This window comes from Panthera leo, chromosome D1 (assembly GCF_018350215.1).
Source record: "Panthera leo isolate Ple1 chromosome D1, P.leo_Ple1_pat1.1, whole genome shotgun sequence".
Lineage (NCBI taxonomy): Eukaryota > Metazoa > Chordata > Mammalia > Carnivora > Felidae > Panthera > Panthera leo.
In genome coordinates this window covers 91,487,377-91,510,907 of record NC_056688.1, presented here as the reverse complement: position 1 = coordinate 91,510,907, position 23,531 = coordinate 91,487,377, and the positions used below count along the sequence as shown (strand labels likewise).

The window sequence follows — 23,531 nt, the reverse complement described above, 5'->3', positions numbered from 1 at the left end:
TCAAATCAATGGAGGCATTCCAGGGTTATCTGCCAAATGTGGATCTTCATCAACCGATATAATTTTTGTTCAGATCCAACACTTCTGGGTGAATGTTTTTCTTTTTGAACTATATTAGCCATATAGGGACTGTGTGTTTGTTAGAATCTACTTCTAATTTCTGTTTGTTTGCTTCTTTTGTTTGCTCTCTGCTGATGTTCAAGGTATTTTTCACAGACCTGGGTGCTTTTCTGCCACCTGTAATTACTTCTGTTTGGGCATGATTCCCAAACACCCTGTTGTCTGAGATTTTCTAGCAGAGCTGCTTTAAAGTTTGACTTCTGTAGGAAGTGCAAGCTGAAATGACTTTCCTTTAGCCATTATTCACACATAGGGTGATTGAACATCGACATCAATCACATTTACCTATAGACAGCAAGATTCAGGATGATCTGGTTATGTCTTTCATCATCTTTCACAGAGAAGTTAAGTGTGGGGTTCATTTATTTTCAGGGATTTTCCATCTTCATTGATCAAAGTTCTGGTGGTTGCCCTTTCTTGCTTGTAGCACATAATTTTTCTTGGTCTTTCCATTATTTTTCCATCTGTCTAAGAGTTTCCAATGTAGACTAAGAAGGAAACTCAGAGGTTACACCAGAATGCTAGGTCTTCTTTGCTTTCATCTGACTTCTTTTGATTGAGTTCCATTTCTTCTATTTCTAGCATCTGGTGGTCTTTGTTCTTTAAAGATGATAGGACAGTAGTGATATCTGTGTATCAATATCTGGCAAAACCGGGTAACTTTTCTTCTTGTCTATTTTTATGCTATTTTTGAAGTCTCTTCTGAGCCACATGTTTCTATCTTGGGCACATTTGAGACAATATGCCTTTCCTGCCCAATTACTGAATACTTCTGCAATTCCTGAATCTTTTCTGAACTTCCTTTATTTATCAACCCACATTTTAATTGCTGAAGAATTGCCACCAACATCTTCCTGTATCCTTCAAAGTCAGCACTTGGGTTATACATGCAAAAGAGCTCCTTCAGATAGATGCTGTGCTGCAGGGTTTTTCTGTTGATCAGCTCTCCAGTGAAATTCACATTCAAGGTAAATTTTGTAGACCCTTCAGTCTTTCCAAATTCTTAATTTTTTCAGGGTTGTTAAAAGTTAAATTGAAATATTCAAGTTTCTTGAGTTTTCCAAAGGGATTATTTTGAAGGTAGATAATTTTTAAAACATGGCACCACTGGTCAAGATGATCTCTATTTCTTGATGCAAGGAGAGTTCCTCCACAGGGGAAAATTACACAGTCACTGCATTTGGAATTCTGGCTTTCTGTCTAGTGAAGATCTTCTGTAATTTGCCTCATGGCACCTTTCCCGTCTGTGGGCCTATGAAGCCTGATTGGGACCTCTAGGATTGTTGGTAATAATTTATACTTTAATATCTAAGAGTTCTTTTTGTGCCACATCTTTTGTGTTTGTGCTGTCTCAGTAGAGAAATAGAAACCACAGCAGTTTGTATTGTCAATCTTTTGTTTATTTGTTTGCTTTAATTTTAGCCATTTGGTGGGTGTGCAGTGGTATATCACTACAATTTTAATTTAAATTTCCTTTATGACTACTGATGCTGATCCCCTTTCCTATGTCATTGGAAATCTGAATGTCTTTTGTCCAGTGTCTGCTCAAATCTCTTAGCCACTGTTCTGTTACCTTTTTGTCCTATTGATTTCTAGGGGTTCTTTACCAATTCAGGACATAGCTCATTGGCAACTATATGCATGGCAAATGATTTTTCCTACTTTGTTGATTTAAGTATTTTATTGTGAAAATTTTCAAGCACTTAAGAGAAAATTGGCAAAGTGAACATAATGAACGTATGTCTATCATTATCCAATTTCAAGAATTATTACTCTATGGACAATCTAGTTTCATCTCTATCCCATCCACTTTCACACACAATTGAATTTTTCCAAGATATATATATTAGATATAGTTATATATATAGATAAAATATATATATATGTGTGTGTATATATATGTGTATATATATGTGTGCGTGTGTATCTATCTATCTATCTATCTATATATATATATATATATATATATATATATCCTTTTTTTTTTTTTTTTTTTTACTGGTAAAAATATAAGCTTCCATCTCTAAAAGATCAGAACTAACTTCCAAAATGTAACTAAAACATCCTTATTAGATAAAAAGGTATCTGAGGCACCTGAGTGGCTTAGTCGGTTGAGCATCTGACTTCAGCTCAGGTCATGATCTCATGGTCCATGTGCTCCAGCCCCATGTCAGGCTCTGCGCTGACAGCTCAGAGTCTAGAGCCTGCATCAGGTTCTGTGTCTCCCTCTCTCTGCCACCACCCCCACCCCCCACCGCTTGAGCTCTGTCTCTCTCTCTCAAAAATAAACATTAAAAAAAAAATTAAAAAAAGAGAAAAGGTATCAAGAGAAGTACAAGATTTTTTATACTGTCTGCTTTATTAATTTTTCCCATATGAACAGTGCTTTCTTACTCTTGTTTAATTATTTCCATACTCTAAGGAGTTAACAATTTCTTATAAAATTGTTTAAAAATCTTATAGTTTTTTCCCTTCATATTTAAATTTAAAATCAATCTGGGCTCTACTTTCATGTATTGTAGGGGTCAAGTTTGTTTATTTTTTCATGTATTGCTACCTACACAGCATCTTGATTTTTTTCTTCTTAATACAGTGCTCTGGATTGCCACATTACTGTATATCAAATTTCTAAAAATGAGTGAGTCTATTTCTGAACTTTCTATTCTGGTCTGTGTATTTATCTAACCTAGTAGCCATATCACATTATCATAATTGTTAAACCTTTTAAAATAATTCCTGCTAACTATTAGACCAGATATTCCAAAGGTGTTCTTCTTAAAAGGTATCTTATCTATTCCTGAACCTTCATACATTTCAATGTGTATTTTATGAATCAGCTCATCAACTTTTACAAATGAAAAACTAACGTGTTGGGAATTATTAAGATTGCATTTTGTTTATCAACAAATTCAGAAAGAAGTGAAATGTTTATACAAGTCAAACTCGCAACCCATGATCATGTATTATTTGGTATCTACCCATCTATCTTATTGAATTATTCTCAATATTTTTCCCCAACCAGAAGTCTTGTGCAATGTTTGTTAAATTAATTCCTACCTATGTGATATATTTTGGTGCTTTTATAACTGGTTTTATATAATATGATTTTTATCTGCTTCTTATTTATTATTATATGGAAATACTAGGTTTTTTTCACTAACTTCATGTTGTTCTACCTTGCCTAACTTATTTATAAATATGTTTATGCATATTCTATTGAAGATTTTCTACATATTCTTCATGTTCAGTCATATAATCTGTACACCTATTTTTTCCTTATTATTTTAACATATTTCTTTTTTCTTGGATCATGGATTATTGAAAGGAGGGATTGTTTATTATTCTATTAAAAGCAGATGTAATGATTATGAGTTTCTCTTTTACAAAAACAGCTCAAACAGCTAATCTAACTTGATATCAAAGAGAAGCACCTAAAATTTTTTCTTTTTCCTTACTCAATTAAAAAACCCACAAATTTATATTATAAAATAGGTCTATTACCTTTTCTCTAATGGTGTTCACTTAATAGGTTTTCTGTACTGAGATATTAGGTATATAACCTTCTATCTTCTCATTGTCTGTCTCTCTTCTACCTATCAACCATGCATTGTGTAAATGGTAGAATCAAAAATAAACATAGGAAATAGTCAACCTTCAGGAAGCACTTTCTACATAGTAGAAAATATGATCATCCCCAAAATGTTTATATATATAATATGTATAATACATATGCAATCTCACAGGATGACCTTTTTTAAAAAATCAGTGTAGTTGCCATCATACTCCAATTTTAAAAATAAATAAAACTAAATCTTTGGGAATTTAAGGAATGTAACCTTGGAAACCCACTAGTAAATAATGTATTTCACATAGAAAACATGATTTAGCGAGTTATCTAGTCTTTCTCAGCTTATATATGCATTGCATGTTTACAGATGTTTAAAATATAGTAGAAAATTTTATCTAATATTTATTTTTATGTGTAAAAGAATATGACTTTCCCCCCAAGACACAAAGAATCAAATCTGAACCTTTAGAATTTTTAAGAATAAAACAAAACAAAAAAATCCTGTTAATTATGTCTACCTTTTGAAGATGGAAACATTGACACAATGGCCTGTATATGCAAAAGGTCTTTTAAATCTAAGTTGTCAAATTTTTTTAGATTTTCATGTTGATGTAATTTATTGAGGAAAACAAACACCACAAGTGATGAAAACTATCATCTTTCCAACAAATACTTTTCTTTAAAAATAAGTTCTTAATTCACATAATGAAAACATTTATTTCAACATTTTACCTTAGCTTCTCCACTCCTGTCATAATCTTGTATGAGTGTGCATATAGAGAATTATAAATATCCTATTATTGGATTCAGTCTTAGCTAAAATACAGAACCGGAAGCCAGAGACTACACAGCTTAATAAGGAAATTAATGTGGAAATAGTGGCTATTATCTAATACTCTTTCTTTGAGAAGACAAAGGATTCAACCAAGAAGCAGTGTGCAAACTGATCAATGTTTGGTTATTAATGTGTTTTCCCAATAGTTCACATGTGATTTGAACACTTTGTTTTTTACCCCTCTTTGGGCTTCAGAATTTTGTATCTAGAAAAAAATAAATAATTTAGATCAAGGACTAGGAAACTATATGGTCTAGGAACCCAATCTTGCCCACAAACTAAGAATGTTTTTTACATTCTTAAATTGTTTATTTTAAATGGCTATGTAAATATGTAAACATTTAAATGATATCCTTGATTTTGCTTCTTGGCCCATAAAACTTAAGACTAACTTGGACAAAATGTTTGCTAACACTAATCTAGATAATTCCTAAATTGTTTTCTTGATTAAGAGTTCTTTACCTCAAATAAAGATATATTTGATTCACTGTCAGACAAGGTTAAGTAAAACAAAACAAAACAAAACAAAACACCTAAGTGTTTTCAATTGGAAGACAGCTAAAAGAAGGAATAAAACTTTACAAAAGTGTGAGAAGGATTTGGATTTCCAGGTCAGTAAAGCTTCTGGTAGCATTCTGATTATCAGAAACCCAGTTATGGGCTGAGTAGTATCCCACCCAAATTCATACACTGAACCAGTACCTTAAAATGTGGCTGCATTGGAGGAAGGGCCTATGGATTTGTTTAAATTGAAATTAGGCCTTTAGGGTGGGTTCTACAATGATCTGACAGCTGTCCTTATTGGAAGAAATCTGGGCACAAAGAGAGAGAGATACCAGGGATGTGCATCCCAGAAGAAAGGCCCTGTGAGAACCCAGTGAGGTGGGCATTTGCAAGTCAAGGAGAGAGGCCTTGGGGGATAGGAACCTGACCAAACCTTGATCTTGGACTTCCAAGCCATCAGAACTGTGAGAAAATAAATTTCTTTTGTTTAAGACATCCTGTCTCGAGTACTTTGTTATGGCAACCCTAGCAAATTAATACAAGACATTCAAAAAACTACAGCCAATGATCTCTGGTCCTCTCAGAACAATTGTGTAATTTTCAAGAAGGGAAAAAAAAAAGAAGAAGATACCCAAATGCTTCCATCAAAACATAATGTTTATCATGTCCTGAAGTGCATACACCAGCAAATAACCATATTTGCTTCTCTTCTATTTTTCTCTTATTCTGTGAGCACCTTTTACTAGTATAACCGAAGTTTGAATCTACTGCTAACAAAGTCTGAGTAATATAGTTTCTAGCACCTAAGATACTGATGCGTGCAAAAAAAAAAAAAAAAAAAAAAAGGAAGTTCAACAAACAAAAGGAAATTAATTACTATGGAGAACAAAGTAAGTAGAGGTGTCGTCTCCTATGGTCATCTGTACTGGGTCTAACTCCAATTAACTCTTGAACAATACAAGAACAATATTGTGCTTTCATCAAACATGATGTAGCTGTCTCTTACACTTAAACATGCTCACTTTCTCCCTGCAAAAGAAGCATAAAGTGGACTAGTCACTATATTCATCTTTTTGATACATATTTATTTTAATTCACTTAATATTCCCTTTAGATATATTGAAATTAAATAAATATTTTCAAACTCCATTTTCGGTTAGGAAGTTTTAGATAGCAGACCAGTGCATCTTCATGGAACAACCAGAAAATTTACATAAAAATTATACAAATTATCTACTTGAGGGCAGTGGAAAGCTTCAGAGGCAACTAAAGGGCTTAAGGCACTAGAATGTGGAGAATCTCAGAAACTCAGAATCTCACAGGGGGTGAATAGACCACAGAATCTTCTACCCTTAAGGACACTTGCTGGTAATTCTGAGAATCGTAAAACCTGAAGAAACTTCCCAGGGAATTATGAGGACAGAGAAACCACAAGTACATGATAGGTTTTCAGCTTTGGACATTTATCAAATGTAAATACAATACTGAATTAGAGTTTAGGATCTATTAGGAAGAAGAACCCTGCCAGAGACATCAGACTGTTGGTTGGAAACCCTGCAGTGCCAGAGTATTACAAGGGTAAACTGAGTAAACTGAGCCTGATGTAGCATAGCTCTTGCTTGAATTGTCCACTACTACATTTTGCTAATGACCAGTAACGTAAATTCTTTTTAGAGGAAGTTAAATCATTTGTTATGATAGGAGAAGATAGGATTCAGTAGGCTGAGAGGGAAAGATTAGGGCCTCAAGTCCCTGGGTGGGGAAAAACACTGATTTTTGAATGATGCTGGGAGTGTCTGACTACAGCAAGCCCCTCAGGCGTAAGATTCCTCTCAAGAATGTTAACAGACCCCACCTACTCCCCTCAGGAATTTGAAGAGAACTAAGTATGGCCATAGACCACCCCTCATACAATGTAAACCAGTCAGGAATGGACAACCCAGCACCTAGAGCTTTCAAGCCATTAAGAGTAGAACCTGAGAAGGAATAAGGGGGAAGTTAGGGGGAGGGCTGACCAGAACCTTATACAACAAGGACCCTTGCCTATAGTCCTCAGGCATTTACTTTCCAATGTCCCCTCTCTGTAAAGAGAGCTTCCCTACTAGTCTTCCTTTCTAATCTTATATTCTAATAAACTTTTGTCTTCTGCTCATTTTGTGCCCACCTCTTCATTTTTCGACGTGGCAAGACAACAAATCTCAGGTTTTGTGGTAAAAAATCCTGGCAACACTGTTATACTTTTCATACTCAGTATCTGGGATTCCTTTAAAAATAATAATGTTTAAAAAACAAAACAAAACTAGAAACACCTTGACCAAAAGTCAAGAAAAAAAATCAAAATATAAGGGAAAATAGAAAGTGCCCTATAAATGGTACATATATTGAATGAACTGACAAGGACTTTAGACATTTATGATTGTTGTATTCAAGAAATGGAGAAAAACAGGGAGAAAGACGCTAATTGAAGAATCTCACAAGAGGACTGAAATCTATAGAATTAAATTAAACAGGAATGCAAGAAATTGAAAAGTACAACATTTGAACTCAGACATTTATCCGATGGGTGAGACAGAGCAGAATTTATTATAGGCTGCCACTGAGTCCACTTTATAGTCAACCAACAAATAAATTACTAAAGCCATTGACAGTTGCTCAAGCTAACACAGTGAATCCAGACTATCTGATAAGTTGTACCCACATTGATTAATTTGGTTCAATTCAATGTGATGTCTCTTATTCTTTGATTTAAAACCTTAAAATTTATTCAATCAATCCCTAAAAACATTCCCCAGGTCTCTCTTTCTCTCTCACTCTCTACCTCTGTATGTATGTATATATGTATGTATGTGCATGCACACACACACACACACACACACACACACACACAATCTTTCAGTTCTTTCAGTGTTCATGCTATATTCATGGAATCCAGACTTTGTTCTTATCTGCATGGGGTATTCTGACTGCTGCTGTCTGACTCTAGTTATGTGTCTGGGTTTTGTTGTGGACCTTGTGGAGAACAGTATCCTCTTAAAAAGCCTTTTCCTCAGATGAAAACATTATAGTCTCTACACACATAGAGGCTCAAAGGTATAATGAAAGGCTGCCCAGCTAGCAAGGGAGTCTCAATGTATTTGTGAGTTTATGATTTTTCATTCATCTTCATTCACTCAAATATCCCCATTACAATGTACTGAATTCCACTCTTTCTCATTGCATAGTCTTACTTTCACATATCATACTTAGTGAAATTGTTAATTTAACTTATTTTCTAATTTAAGCAACAGAACTATTTGCTCACGGCTTACAGATAATGAACACTGTTTCTATATGATAAGCAGTTATTTTAGAGTAGTTCTATAAGTTTGCTGGGTCTCTAACGGGTATGGAGCCAAGATTTTTAAGCTCTAAAATTGTTATTTTGTATCTGCAATATCTTTAGTGAAGTTACAGCAACCATTCAGTCTGTTGGCATTTGGTCTCATTTCTAGACTAATATTCTGTTGGATCAGCACCTTGGTCTCCCAAACATCATCTCAATAGGTATGCCATTCTAAGCAATTGTGTGTAATAAGTTCCTTTGTTTCCATTGCATAGAACTGACTACTAGTATGATATGTTCTCATTAATTACAAAACTAATCTTAGATTGCCATTATTAGGGATATATTTTCTAAAACTATTTCTAGTAGCAAATATAATATCAGTCTTTAATCAGTCAGGAAAACAGAAACAACTGTAAATTAAAGCAAATGCTTTCATAGAGTGAGTTAAAGACTTAAAAATACTTTGGAAAGTGTGACTGAGCAAAGGTTACTAAAACTGTTACTGAAGCTTAGGGAATTGGAAAACACAGAAAACACAGGATATTGCCTTGTTTTAAACGTAAGGTAATTACTATGATATTTAAAATAAATCAAGAAAGGGTAAATTAACAATGGATAAAATAGGAAACGAAAATTAAGCTTTGGCTCAAAGCTAACTAGCAGTAGTGACAAAAGCGTTTACCAAAACAATTGTTCAAACAACTAACTAAAGATGAAAAACCTTAAATGTCACCATGCAGTTATGGACAGAACAATGCTCTTAGACACCACCAAAGAACACCTTTAACATAGGATACAAGAATTTTAACTGCTTCTGGACAGCTGTGTACATCAGGAAACGTAATGATAACTTCAATCAGAGAGGTATACTTTCTTGGTCATCAGATATCCACAAAGACCTTCAGCTGAATTAATGAATCACCACCTGCTTTGATTAAAAGTCCTGCACTGATGCTTTATGCAGATATCTGTGATGTCAAAGAAAAATAATAAAAGAATATGAGGAAAAGAATAAAAAAATATATGTACCATAAGATAAAGATAAGGAGGGATCATAATGATAAAGAGAAATATTTTATAATGATAAAGGATCAATTTGCAAGAATATTTAACAATTTTAAATGTGTAAGCATCTAGTAACAAAGCTTCAAAGTGCACAGAGCAAAATTGAGGAAAAAAAAAAAAAAAAGAACCACAGCCGGCAATTTTAACATTTGCTTCCATTGGTTGACAGAGCGAATAGCAAGCACACCAAATGTCTGTAAGAATATACAACACTTGAAAAACCCTATCAAGTAACTTGAGATAACTTATACCTAAAAAGGGCCTAATAACTAATCTTTACAAGTGCATATGAACATTCAACAGGGAAGGTCATATTGTGAGCCATAAAACAAGTTTCAAAAAACTGAAATGCTTGAAATACACAAAGCATATTCTACAGCTACAAGCTTGACAACAAAACCACAAAATATATATGAAAGCCAAAAACCAATATTCTTCAAGAAAATAGATACAAAATTCTTTTGTAAAAATGTAATCATCTATACATAAAAATGAATGTGCCATGACTAATGGGGTGTATTCCTGATATGCAAAATTGATTTTAAATTCATAGATCAATCCATGTTGTTTACCATATCAAAAATATAAAGGAGAAACAGTACATGATATTTCAAAAGATGTAGAAATGTTTTTGACAAATTGATGGGGTGCCTGGGTGGCTCAGTTGGTTAAATGTCGGACTCTTGATTTCAGCTCAGGTCATGATCTCACGGTTCATGAGATGGAGCCCTGTTTGGGTTCTGTGCTGATAGCACAAAGCCTACTTGTTATTCTCTCTCTCCCTGTCTCTCTCTGCCCCTCCCTAATTTGCTCTCTCTCTCTCTCTCTCTCAAAATAAACATTAAAAAAAGAAAAAAAGAAAAAAAGTTTTTGACAAAATGATGACTCAGTAGTAAGATGTCTATTATTCCTAACTTGATCTATAGACTTAACGTAATCCACATTAATGCTTGTTACATAATAAGAAATGTATTTTTGGTCTCTGCCTCCAAGTTATTTGATATAAAGATAGATATACTGAATAATAGAAAAGAATGGAGCACCCAGAGAGAATTCTTCACAGAGATGGCCAATGAATAATGGTGCCAAGGTAACTCAAATCAAATTGTATTATATTAATTATATTATATTATATTATATTATATTATATTATATTATATTATATTACATTATATTATATATTATATCAAGCTATTTTAATTATTATACTATGATATAGCATAGTATATCAAGAACTTAACACAAAATAGATCACGAACCTAAATGCAAAAAAGTAAAGCAATATGACTTTTACAAGAAAATATAAGAAAAGAGTTCTATAAGTGTGGGATAGGCAAAGATTTCTTAAAGAATATAATAAAACAAGCATAAAAATAATGAAAGCAATAATAACTTGGACTTCATCAAAGTAAAACTCTGGTCTTTACAGGATGTGGTGAATAAAATGTCATTAATAAAATGCTATTAATAAAATTAAAAGGAAAACCACAAAAATACAAATGCATATATGATAGATACATAACAAAGACACATCCATAATATATAAGTGAAGAAGTTTTAAAACTTAATAATAATAAGAAAATAATAATAATGGTTACAGGATTTTAAAATAGAAGAATGCCTAAGAAGTCGTGAAAGGACGCTCAACATCATTAATTATCAGGGAGATGGTGATTAAAACCCCAAAAAGATAAGAGTACTTACATAAAAGAAAATATACAAAAAAAAAAAGTTGTTAGCATTAAATTTAGGCAAGAATATTGAGTAACTAGAACTCTTACTCACTGCCTGTGGGAGTATACAATTGTACAATCATTTTGTTTCAAAGTTCACCAGTTTTCTTTATGTTAATTATACATTTATCAGAGATCCAACAATTTCACTCCCAGGTATGCCCAAGAGAAAAGGAAAAAAAATGTGCATAAAAATATGTGTTCATGAATGTTTGTAGCAGCTTTATTCTTAGTAGATCGAAACTGAAGGTACTCAACTGTTTACCAAAAGGTAAACGAGTAAATGAATCAACAGGTATTCATACAATGTATACTATCCAGCATTAAAAAGGATAAACTACTAATTATACAAAAGGATTTGCTGAACGAAAGTAGTGAGACATAAAATAGTACATATTGCATAATTCTATTTGTACTGAATTCACTATAAGGTAAAATTAACCTAATGTCAGATTAGAATCAGAAATCAGATGCTATGTGGTGGGATTAAAAGGGATTTATACGTAATCCCACCTATGTGGTGGGATTAAAAGGGATTTATACGTAAAGGATTATTCTTAGGTAATAGATATGTTCTATTTCAAGATGGGCGGATAGTTACACCAGGGAATAACTATCAAAAACTTAACAAATATATACTAAAAATGAATTGAATTTATTTTATGTAAACCATCTGTCAATGAGGTTGGTATAAATTGATGGAAGAAACTAGATTTATAGAAAAGTAATGAATTCTGTAAACCATAACAAAACTAAAAGCTCAATACTAGTATTAGCACAACTAGTATTTGGTCAATTAATTTCTTTTTTTTTTTTTAATTTTTTTTAATGTTTATTTATTTTTGAGACAGAGAGAGACAGAGCATGAACGGGGGAGGGTCAGAGAGAGGGAGACACTGAATCTGAAACAGGCCCCAGGCTCCGAGCGGTCAGCACAGAGCCGGAGCGGGGCTCGAACTCACGGATCGTGAGATCCTGACCTGAGCCGAAGTCGGCTGCCCAACCGACTGAGCCACCCAGGCGCCCCTTGGTCAATTAATTTCAAGAGTGGTCAAAATATACCACTAAAAGCAATGCATATATACTTCAAATATCTTATTAGTTACAATACAGAGAGTTTTTGATTAGACGGTATTTTTAAAAATTTTTAACGTTTTTATTCATTTTTGAGAGACGGGTGAGGGGGAGAGACAGAGGGAGACACAGAATATAAAGCAGGCTCCAAGCTCTGAGCATCAGCACAGAGCCCAGCGTGGAGCTCTTACCCACAAACTGTGAAGTCATGACCTGAGCCAAAGTTGGACGCTTAACTGACTGAGCCACCTGGGAGCCCTAGACAGTAGTTTTCATTGTGGGAACAAGACCTTTCCAACGCACATGGTACTTCTGACTTGAGTTTTACTTCACTTTCTTACCTGGTATATATTTGTAATTTTTCTTAAGATTATTAATTTTATTTTTTTTCAAAAGGTAGCAAGGATTTAAGGATGTTACAAACTATGGACAGAATCCTTCCAAATCTTTACAATATTTCCCTCAGTATTTTATTTTACATTTACTTCACCCACATCTAATTTATAAGCTCTTTAAAAAAGGTCTTTACTTTTAACTTGGTCTTCATAGAAACAAAAGAAATTAAAACTTTTGATACATATAATTCAACATTGTGAATAATGTTTTATCAATTATTGGATTACAGTGAAAAGTACAACAGACATTAACTTGTTTAGAAATTAATAAAATTTAGGGTGCTCAGTCAGCTAAGTGTCCAACTCTTGATTTTGGCTCCAGTCATGATCTCATGGTTTGTGAGTTCGAGCCCCACATTGGGCTCTGTGGTGATAGCATGGACCCTACTTGGGATCCTCTCTCTCTCTCTCTCTCTCTCTGTCCCCCTCCTGCCCTCTCTCTCTCTAAATAAGTAAATAAACTTTAAAACAAAAATAAATTAGTGAAGTTTTTTGTTTTTTTTTGGGGGGGGGAACAAAAGTACATACATGTACTAGAATTGCAGTTTTCAGTTTTCATACCTTTTGGCCTCAAGACCCATTACAGTCTTAAAATTGACTAAGGATCCCAAAGAACTTGTTTTATGTGGTTATATCTAGCAATATTATCTGATATGAAATCAAAACTGAGAATTTCTGAAGCACTAATTGATTTACCTAAAATAATATACCCATTCATGATTAACATAAATAACCGACATTATGAAAAATAGTTGCATTTTTAAAACAAAAATAATTAGTGAAAAGAGGGGTATTCTTTAATTTCTTTCTTTTTTTTTAAATTTCTTTAAGGACTTACTTAACAGAAGATAGCTAGATTTTCATATTTGCCTATGCATGCAATGTATTGTGCTGTGCTACTTTGGCTGAAATTTGTTTAAAAAAAAATCCAGCTTCATATATAGATATACAGTTAGAAAGTACTTGAAAACCTGTTAAAATAATTTTGTATATATTTTTCATGTTATAGGAAAACACACCAAGGGACATTTTTTTTTTTAATGTTTTTTAAAATTTATTTTGAGAGAGAGTGAGCAGAGGAGGGGCAGAGAGAGAGGGAGTGAGAACCCAAGCAGGCTCAACCCTGTCAGTGCAGAGCCTGACATGGGGCTTGAACTCACAAACCATGAGATCATGACCTGAGCTGAAACCAGGAGTCAGAAACTTAACCACTGAGCCACCCAGGCGCCCCAAGAGACAGTTTCTTAATGTCAGTTGCAATGTGGAGTTTCAGCTCACATCCATGAACTTTTCTTACTATATCACATTCAAATCTATTGAATAGATCTCTTACTCTTGAATAGATTTGTACCAACATGAATTCATCAATTGAAAAACACTGGTTCACTGAATTATGCAAAACTTTCAAATGTTGATCCAATTCATTAAACCAAAAGTTGCATTGTTTAAAAGCCCACAGTTATCAGCAGATACATTTTTAACTGAGCTGTCAATCTCACATAACAGATATAAGTCTTCCCAAATCCTAATTCTCACTTGAAATTATAATATTCTATGATTGGTAACAAATTGTCTACCTTTCCATACAGTGATAACCTTACTTTGTGCCTTTTGGGGGGAAAATCCAAAAAGGCCCATCTTGATATCGTAGTTCATCTGTCAGACACCGTCAAGTAAAAATGATGTTGCATGAAAAAGAGCAGCTAATGAGCACAACTCGACCAACTATAAAAGCGTTGTCCCTAGAGACAATTTACTCCGGTTTTAAGCAGAAGTGCTTCCCGTTTGGTAACACAGAATACAAAATAAACGTGTACTAAAGGATGGAAATTTAATAAAGTTATTATTCATTATTTCATCAAGGACATTCTTGCCCTTGTCCTGGCATGGTTTTTATGGTTCGTGTGTGATGGTGAAGGGCACAGTGATCACTAGTGCACCCTGGCGTCATGGCCTTGATTCTTTCTGTGGCACTTTTCACCAAGTTCGCTTTTGTAACCTCAGTGTAAATGCTGACACCACGAAAAAATGTCATTAATGTCTTAGTATTATTATGAAAATAGTTTGACCTCACAGAAACCCTGGACGTATGTTAAGGATCTCTGAAGCTTCCCAGACCACGATTTGAGAACCATCGCTCTAAAGGGTAATCAGCATGTAACTTGCCATAAGTTCCAGTGTGCAGTGTGCTATGAGCATCAGTTGGTTTTCTAGAAGAGCTCTTATTTTTCAACTAGACTTGGGTTAAGAGAGTCTCTCCTACTTATATGAGTAATATAGAAAAGCATATCATTTTCTTAGGGATGATTATCTCCAAATTCATTATTAATTCTCGCCAGCATTTGTATAATATTTTAAAGAATGAGTATTATTATTAGCCTCACTTTACAGATTAAGAAATTGAAACTGTATATGCTGGAGACATAATAGGCTTCAGTTCATATGACTAGGATTTTTTAAAAGTGTTTTAGTTTCACATAGGAATTGAAATTGAGGGAATATATTGTCTTAGCTCTATTTTCACTAAGAAACATAATATTTACATTTATGAGCTCATTATCTCTTACTGATCAACACTGATGTCAGTAAAATATCCAGGAGACCTCAGTTCAAACAAACACCCAACTCCACTTAACTAAGGGAGGTTAGCGTTAATCCTAGTCAATGAAGCGGCATTAGCCCTTTTTAAAGAAACCAACTCAAATTCAGCCTTTGAAATGACATTTTTGCCTGACAATCTATAAAGAGCAAAGAAGAAGCCTTAAAGGTTTCTTTTTCTTAAATATTTCTTTAAAGAAATATTTTTCTTTAGTTTTTATACTTAATGTAACCAATTTTGTTATTTAGGGTTTTTTTAATGTAGTTTTCTCCAATACAATGCATTACTTCATTAATCTCATTGTTTAGTATTCTAAACCAATATTCTATTATTAGGTTTGCTTGCTCTGGTGCCTACTTTGGGTAGAAAATTAGTTTTTGAACAAATTCAATATATCTGGAAAAAAAATTAAATGTCATGAATTACCATTGGTGATTCTTGCTGAATTTTATTTTTCTGAAGATGATCTTTTTAAGTATCACTGTCTTGAATTTGGGGGGTTGTATCACAACCTCTTCAACTGGAAAGTGATAGTTCATAGAGATGTAAGTGCTTATTCATTGGTTAGAATTTTGGCCTTTTGTTCTTTCCTATGTTATATTCTGAAACGCAAACACAGGATGGGAAACTAAAAGTTTAGTTCTTAAAGAGAAGAAACTTTGCATTATGTTCATGATGCTTGAACTACTGCCCCCCAAAGTCAATCAGCTGGGCTATACAACATCCTATGAATAAAGTAGCCAACGTGCTTGTCTGAACATCTCATTTCATAATTGCTGTCTTGGCAGAACTGAAACAGCTCACATACTTTTATATGTAGATTCAGCCTTGAAATAAAGTGTAATCAGAACCCTGGCATCCACGTGAACATCAAGTTGTTCTAAAATTCAGAATGTCCTCACAACTTTATGGAACAAATTGCTCTTTAATGTACTGAGAGTGGTATGTTTCCAATTATATAAATAACATTAGACTACTTAAGACTCCCTTCTGCTGACTATTCAGTTATCTTAAAGGGCCAGTCCCAACATCCTTCACGTTCTGTCTGGGTCTTCCTTTTCTTCCCATAGCCTTTTGCCTACCAGATTTTGTTTTGTTTTGTTTTGCTTTGCTTTGCTTTGTTTGTTAATAAAAAGAATGTTCACTCACTTTTCTTTATGCATCTCTCTGTAGGAACAATACATCTATCTGCTTCTCTGAAGTATTGGAAGCCATGCCTGGAAGGCAGCTTGGGTAAAGCCTTAAGATCTTACCATTAACCAATGTAAATTTTTGAACTATTAAGTGAGAGAGGCCAAGTCACAAAGCAACAGTTGCCAATGACACCAGGGAAGTGGTAACTGGATAATCATGCACTGTGTGCTTTGCTAATGTGCAGTATCCATTAAGGATACATTGGCCAGCCCTAAAGTATATAAAGATACAATTGACAGAAGCTGGACCGCTATCTGTTTCAGTGGTTTTATCTACAATAACAACCTCATCAAAATCCAATGTCAATTCTTAACATTTTACTAGGAAATTAAATTGAAGACCAGGTAATTTGTTTCAACCAAATTGTAACAGGAACATCACTTTCTCTCCATTTCTCTTAGATTCATTCTGCTTTATTTTTTTTTTTTTTCCTGCTTTGTTATTTTGAAGTTAAAATCCTTTGTTCCTTTTAAGAACTGTTTCATTCACTTATTTGTTACTTTTAAAATGTATGGGACACTAAAACCTATGGATATAAGAACTAATAAGATCAGGCACTTGCCTTCCAAGAGTTTTAACCTATAATCCATAGACAGTATAAGGGCTGTATGAAAATGCAATTGTGCTAATAGCATCTTTTTCATGTTTTTTTTTTTTCAGATGCGATCTTTGGTATATCATGTCTATAAATTTACCTAATTAGCTTGTTTGGAATAAAGAAATGAAATTTCTAAAGCATTAGTGTCAATATTATCCACAACAGCAGATTTAGCTCCCTGGAAGTGGTCTGTTTTTAAAAACCCTCTGAAATGCATCTTTTTAAATCAGTCACTCAACCTTGCTAGCCCCACCTCCACTACCTGAAGAAATACAGAGAACAAATTATTGAACAATCTCCTTGACAGTTCCGTATACTTCCAATGAATGGATGTTTCTGCGTCCTCATTGTTTGCCATCTCCACAGACAAGACTCAGTTAATGAAATAGCTAATTAGATTTCTGTAATCCTGTAGTCATTGTGTCTGAGGTGACATTTGTCGGTATTTCTCTTGTGGCTCCTTCAGTGTGATAGGGAACATTTTCCCTTAGCCAACTTGGCTTTTGTTATTTTGCTGGAATGGCAGTTCCCCTGGTTGGTGTAATGAAATCATTGCCCTCCCAAATACAGCTCTGCCACTCAGCATTTAAATAGAAAAGAATAGGAAAATGATCATCTGATTAGTCAAACAGGCCCATGTTCAAAATCCATTTCCAAAATCAAATAATAGAATTGGATCGGGTTCAGAGTGGAGGAATGACTTAGGTATTATTACATAATGTAGTACATATTCATTGACCAGCAGAATGTAGGAGGGCTTAAAGTTTTAAATTCTTATTCTTATGATCCATAAGAAGTAAATTCTTCAAAAAAGGTGGGAGCAAGGGGGCTTTTTTAGGCAGTTTTTTGAAGCCCAATGACTGTATTAGAGCCAAAGAGGGAAAGAGCCCCAGTTCAAGCACCAAATAGAAAGTATTGAAAATACTGGGATGGTAATTACAGTTACAATTCAGAACTTGATCATTATTAAATATAAAAACCAAAGGGATTTCATGTACTTGAATTTTAATTTATATGTTTATTTTCTATAAATTCTACTAATTTCTATTTTGAGCCACCTCTCTACCAGGGTGGAAGAAATTTGGTATTAATCATTTTGAGAGTTATTCCCACACTTTTCCAGGAGATTGTATCTAAGTTTATACTTTTTAATTTGATTTGGGGCTGTAGGTTGGGTACAGTTCTTGAAGTCAGCAATTAACTAAAGCTTCCAGTAGGATATCTTTAATCTATACAGACTTCAGACCTAGGTCCACAAAGGTCACACCTGAGATATTCCTTCAGGTCCAAGAATATCCTCTGCTACTTCTGTGCTGTTCAGGTACATGTGGGTCATCTACTTGTCTCAACCAGGAATAGGAAATATCTTTGATTCTAAGCAACCGTATCTACCTAAAGACATACACAATAGAGTGCTTTCCCATCCCAGATGTGTCAGTTCTTCTGTATAGCATTACCTAAACTGAAGGTAGAACTTCGCCTTCATCTTAAACTCATACAGGGTCAGGCCAGCTCTTCAGTGCATTACCCAGCATGCCTTCTGTCCTGTAGTTACCTTGCTTACACATCCATCACTTCCACTTAGTCTCTATTTCCATCTCTAGTTTACCCCCAACAAATAATCTACATTCTAGCCTGAAGGTAGAGGTAATAGACAGTAATGAAGTCTAATCATACATATGATATGTTCTCTAATATTACTTGTGTCTTCTGTGATGCTTTCATTTTCCAAAGGGCCTAGGGTTTTGAAAAGAAAGACCAGGAACAAAGTGATTTTCCTTTGACTTTATTCTATGCCACATACATTCCTGGATGCAGTAAGTGAAGTATAAAAAAGTTGTGAGGTATAAGGAAAGGGGACAATTAGAGAAAGGAAATAGTGGAAAAGATTGATAAGAATAACAAAAGTTCCCACAAATGAAAAGATTTTCTCTCTGGTCACAGAAAATTTGTGTGATAACTTTATGGTGGTTCATCTTGGATAGATCCCCCAAATTCCCTTCCTAGTATGTTTTTGGATAGGGTGGGCTATAAGAGATAGTATCTCACAAAAGTTGGAGGATGGAAGAGAAGAAATGGATATTTTATACCACACACACAACTTTTTCCCCTTATCCAATCAAACACTAATCCAGGTGTTGCCATGAAGAGATTTTGCAGATATAATTAAAATCCATAATCATTTAATATTACACTTTATGTTAACTATACTGGAATTAACATAAAAAATTTAAGAAAAGAAAAAATCTGTAATCAATAGACAATAAACTTGAGAGATTATTTTGGGTGGGAATGACTGAATCAGAATTTCTCAAAAGAGGGCTTAGGCATTCCCTAGAGATAAAGAGAGACTTCCACTTACAAAGCAGAATCGGGAAGGAAGGAAGGAAGGACGAAAGAGTAGACAGATATGGGTATAAATCTGTATATACTGATGTATACACATTCCCATTATGCTTCTCTTTTTGAACCCTGACAAATACAACCACTTCAACAAACATTAATCCAACCAATTAATTTTGGCTGCTTGCTTTTGAAAGTCAGCCAATCAACAATGAACTATCTCTTAAAAATATGTCCCTGAATTTCAACCAGTTAACAACAGTGTCATCCTTCTACAGCGTCATAATTCTACAAATTATGTTTGCCTACTTACACGTCTAGAAGTAAAGTTAGCCAATCGCTAAGCACCATGCTTCCCTGAATCCTTGTATAAGGATGACCTAATATATGACCTTGTACGCCTGACCAGCATAGCTCTCTCTTATTATGGCAAACAATAAAGTCAGCTTTGACTTTTTATTTCAGATATTGAGTGATGGCTTGACCATCTTTCAAATCCTACTACACACATTTATTAGGGCTTTCCAAAGAAATAAAGCCAAATATATATCTAGATCTATACATATAGATACCTATAGATAGATAAATTTTTCATATACATTCATCACTTCCAGTTAGTCTCTATTTCCATTTCTAGTTTACTCCCAATAAATGACCTATATTCTAGCGTAAAGGTATAGGTAATGTACGATACAGACAATTTGATCATACACATAATGCCTTCTCTAATATTACTTGTCTTCTGTGATGCTTTTCATTCTTCAAAGGGTGTAGGCTTTTGAAAAGATATATATATATATATATATATATATATATATATATATATATATTTCAGATGAAAAAAATATATATAGGAATTTATTATAGGAATTCCAAGAAGTTCCAAGATCTGCAAGCTGGAGAAGGAGGAAAGCCAGTGGTGAAATTTAGTACAAGTCCAAAGGCCTGAGAACCAGAGGAGCCAATGATATAACTTCCAGATGGAGTCCAAAGGCCCAAGAATCAGGAGTCCAAGAGTGTAAGTTTTAGGCCAAATCTTTTTTCTTTTTTTTTTTTTTTTTAAGTTTACTTATTTATTTTTGACGGGGATAGGGGCAGGGAGAGGGGAAGATAGAGAATTCAAACAGACTCCACATTGTCAGCAGAGAGTCTGACACAGGGCTCGAACTCACGAACCATGAGATCATGATATGAGCCAAAATCAAGAGTCAGATGCCTAACTGACTGAGCCACCCAGACCCCCCTAGGCCAAGTGTTTAAACCCCAAAACCCGGAAACATTGATGTCTGAGTGCAGAAGATAGATATTCCAGCTCAAGCAGAGAGCAGACTTGCCTTTCCTTTACTTTTTTGTTCACTGTAGGGCCTCAAATGATGGGGTGATGTCAACTTGCATTGGTGAGGATGATCTCCTTTATTCAGCTTACAAAACTCAAATGCTAATCTCTTCCAGATACACCTCACAGATACACCCAGAAATAATGTTTGCCAGCTATCTGTTCATATGTTAGCTCAGTCAAGTTGACACAAAACCTTTCTGTCTCATGTCCTCCCTTTGTCTTCCTATGTATCTCCTTAAACTATATTTAATCTTCAAATAAATACAATAACAAGGTCATAATTTCACTTAAGATGATACAACTGTGCTGCATACAACTGACAACACACTTCCCCAGAAGAGGAGGTTAAGTCCCTAACTGATGTTTACTCTTCTCTTAATATCTCCTAACTTAAAAATGATGATGAAAAATTACCAATACTTAATACTGATATAAAGTCAAGTATTCTTATGTTACATGGTAAGATAATAAGAGAAATAAGAGAACAAATAAGTTTGCTTATTATATTTACATATAAACATGCAAATGTATTCATAAAGAAAATAAGGAAGAAATACTCATGACAATTATAGTCCTTTTTTTTTCTGGCAATTGATCACATGGTCATAGATGGTATTTATCACTAATTTCTGCTACTCATTCTGTTATCCCTTTGCCTTCAGCAAGCATTTAAACTGGTCATTGTCCTTTAACTGGTAGGATGACCCAAACTCTCCTCCCTGAAGGGTCTGGATTGCATCATTATAGTTTCTCATTAGCCTTAATCACAGGGCATGTAACACAAAGAGATTACCGAAGGGCTCTCCCAAATTCCAGACATACCCTTCCTTACCCTCATTATGGAGTAGTTTTTCAATTTCCCCTTGGTGCTCAGGATCACTCACCTTAGTCAAAACACTGTAACTCCCTTTATTTGCCTGTTGATTAAGAGGCAGGAGGAAGTAGCTGGATGACAGTCCTAAATTCCAGTTCAATAAAATCATTGTTGTGTAGAAGCATTCTTCCCACTGCAGCTAAGGACTCTTGGTTGCAAAGCATAAAGTCACAAAAATAGGAAGCACAAATTGTGCCAGTGGATCACCAGGGTAACGGTGAATGGTACCACTTCCATCTTCATCTCTTAAACCATAAATCTCAACTACCAGAGAAACAGCACCATGCTGGATGCTGATCTAGAGCATATACAGCCTTCTGGAAAACCCTGCTCCAGCCCTTCAAGCTATTACCACCTAACTCATACTGTAACCAAGTTTTCGGAAGCCATTTCACCATTCTGTCAAGCCAGCTGCTTCAAGATATTGGAGAACAAGGCTACAAATGAATCCATAAAGCATAAATCCATGCTGTATTTTTTTTCTATGAAGTGAGTTCTCTATTACAAAGAATGCAATGTAGAAAACCATAACAATGAATAAGACATTCTGTAAGTCACAGATCGTAGTTTTGACAAAAGTATTGCATGAAAGGAAGGCAAAACCATATCCAGAGTAAGTGTCTATTCTAGTAAGGACAAATGTTGCCTCTTCTATGTTGGAAGCTGTCCAATCTAATCGACTTGCCAGCAGATAGCTGTCTGATCATCCAAGAGAATGATGCCATATTGGGGGGCTGAATATTTATCTCTGCTTCTAGTAGATTGGACATTCAGTGGTGGTTGCAGCCATCTCAGTCTTGTCAAGTAGAAGTCCAGATTGCTGAGTCCATGTATAACTTCCATCCCTGTCTCTATGGCATCTTTGTTCATGAACACATTGGGTGATGACAGGGATAGTTGAAGAAGGACTGGTATCCATAAAACAGGTCATCCTACCTACTAGGTTATGAAAGCCCTCTTCTACTAAGGTCATCCTCTGGTGAACAGTGCCATAAGACAGAAATATCTTCATGTGTTTTGCCCATTCAGAGAGATCTATCTGCATATCTCTTACCCACATTTCTTTATCACCAATTTTCTAAACATGTTCCTTGCAAGCCCCTGGCCATCAGCCAAACCATTGGCTACAGTATTTTAATCAGTATGTGACCGCGTATCTGGCCATTTCTCCTTCCAAGCAAAGTCAACCAGGTTCAGGTCTCAAAGTTCTGCCCACTGGGAGAATTTCTTTCATCACTGTCCTTCAGGAATGCCCCAGAGAAGGGTTGTAGTGGGATACGGACAGCTGTCCACTTTTGGGTGATGCCTACATGTTCTACAGAACCACCAATAAACAGGCCTTCTCTTCCTCTGTCAAATGATCACAGGGAATTTCCCATAAGACAACAGGTGCAGTCTGGGAGAGAAAAGCAGGAGCGGTGACCACAGACATTTGGGCCACTTTTTCATGTTACTAACTTATGCCTTTAGAGCCTACTCAGGCCTGTTCATTACGGAGGGCAAAAAGTTCCATGATCTGTTGTCTGGAAGCTGGAGAACCAGTGGTATAATTCATTCTGAGTCCAGAGGCCAGAGGACCAGGGGAGCCCAAAGGTATAAGTCCAGATCCAAGGTGAAGGTCTAAAAACCAAGAGGGCTGAAGTTGTAGAAGAGGGGAAGGTGGATGTTCCAGTTTACACAGAGAGCAAATAGAGTCTTCTTCCACCTTTCTGTTTTACTTAGTCTACCAATTCAAATCCTAATCTCTTCCAGAAACATCTTCACAGACATACCAGAAATAATCCTTTACTAGCTATCTGAACATCACTAATTTCAGTCAAGTGAACACATAAAATCAACTATCCCAACACATAAAAGTATATTATTTCAAAATCCAGTCAGTCCTCATAATCTGTATTGGAATAATCCACGATAGCTCCATGTTGCGTGGATACAACCTACTTCAGGTCCATTATTTGCCCATGA

General features: G+C 34.9%; 1 pseudogene; it reads right to left on the bottom strand.

Moving 5' to 3' along the window:
• LOC122201278 lies at positions 1-21,675 on the bottom strand (annotated as a pseudogene).
• Positions 21,676-23,531: the final 1,856 nt, after the last annotated feature.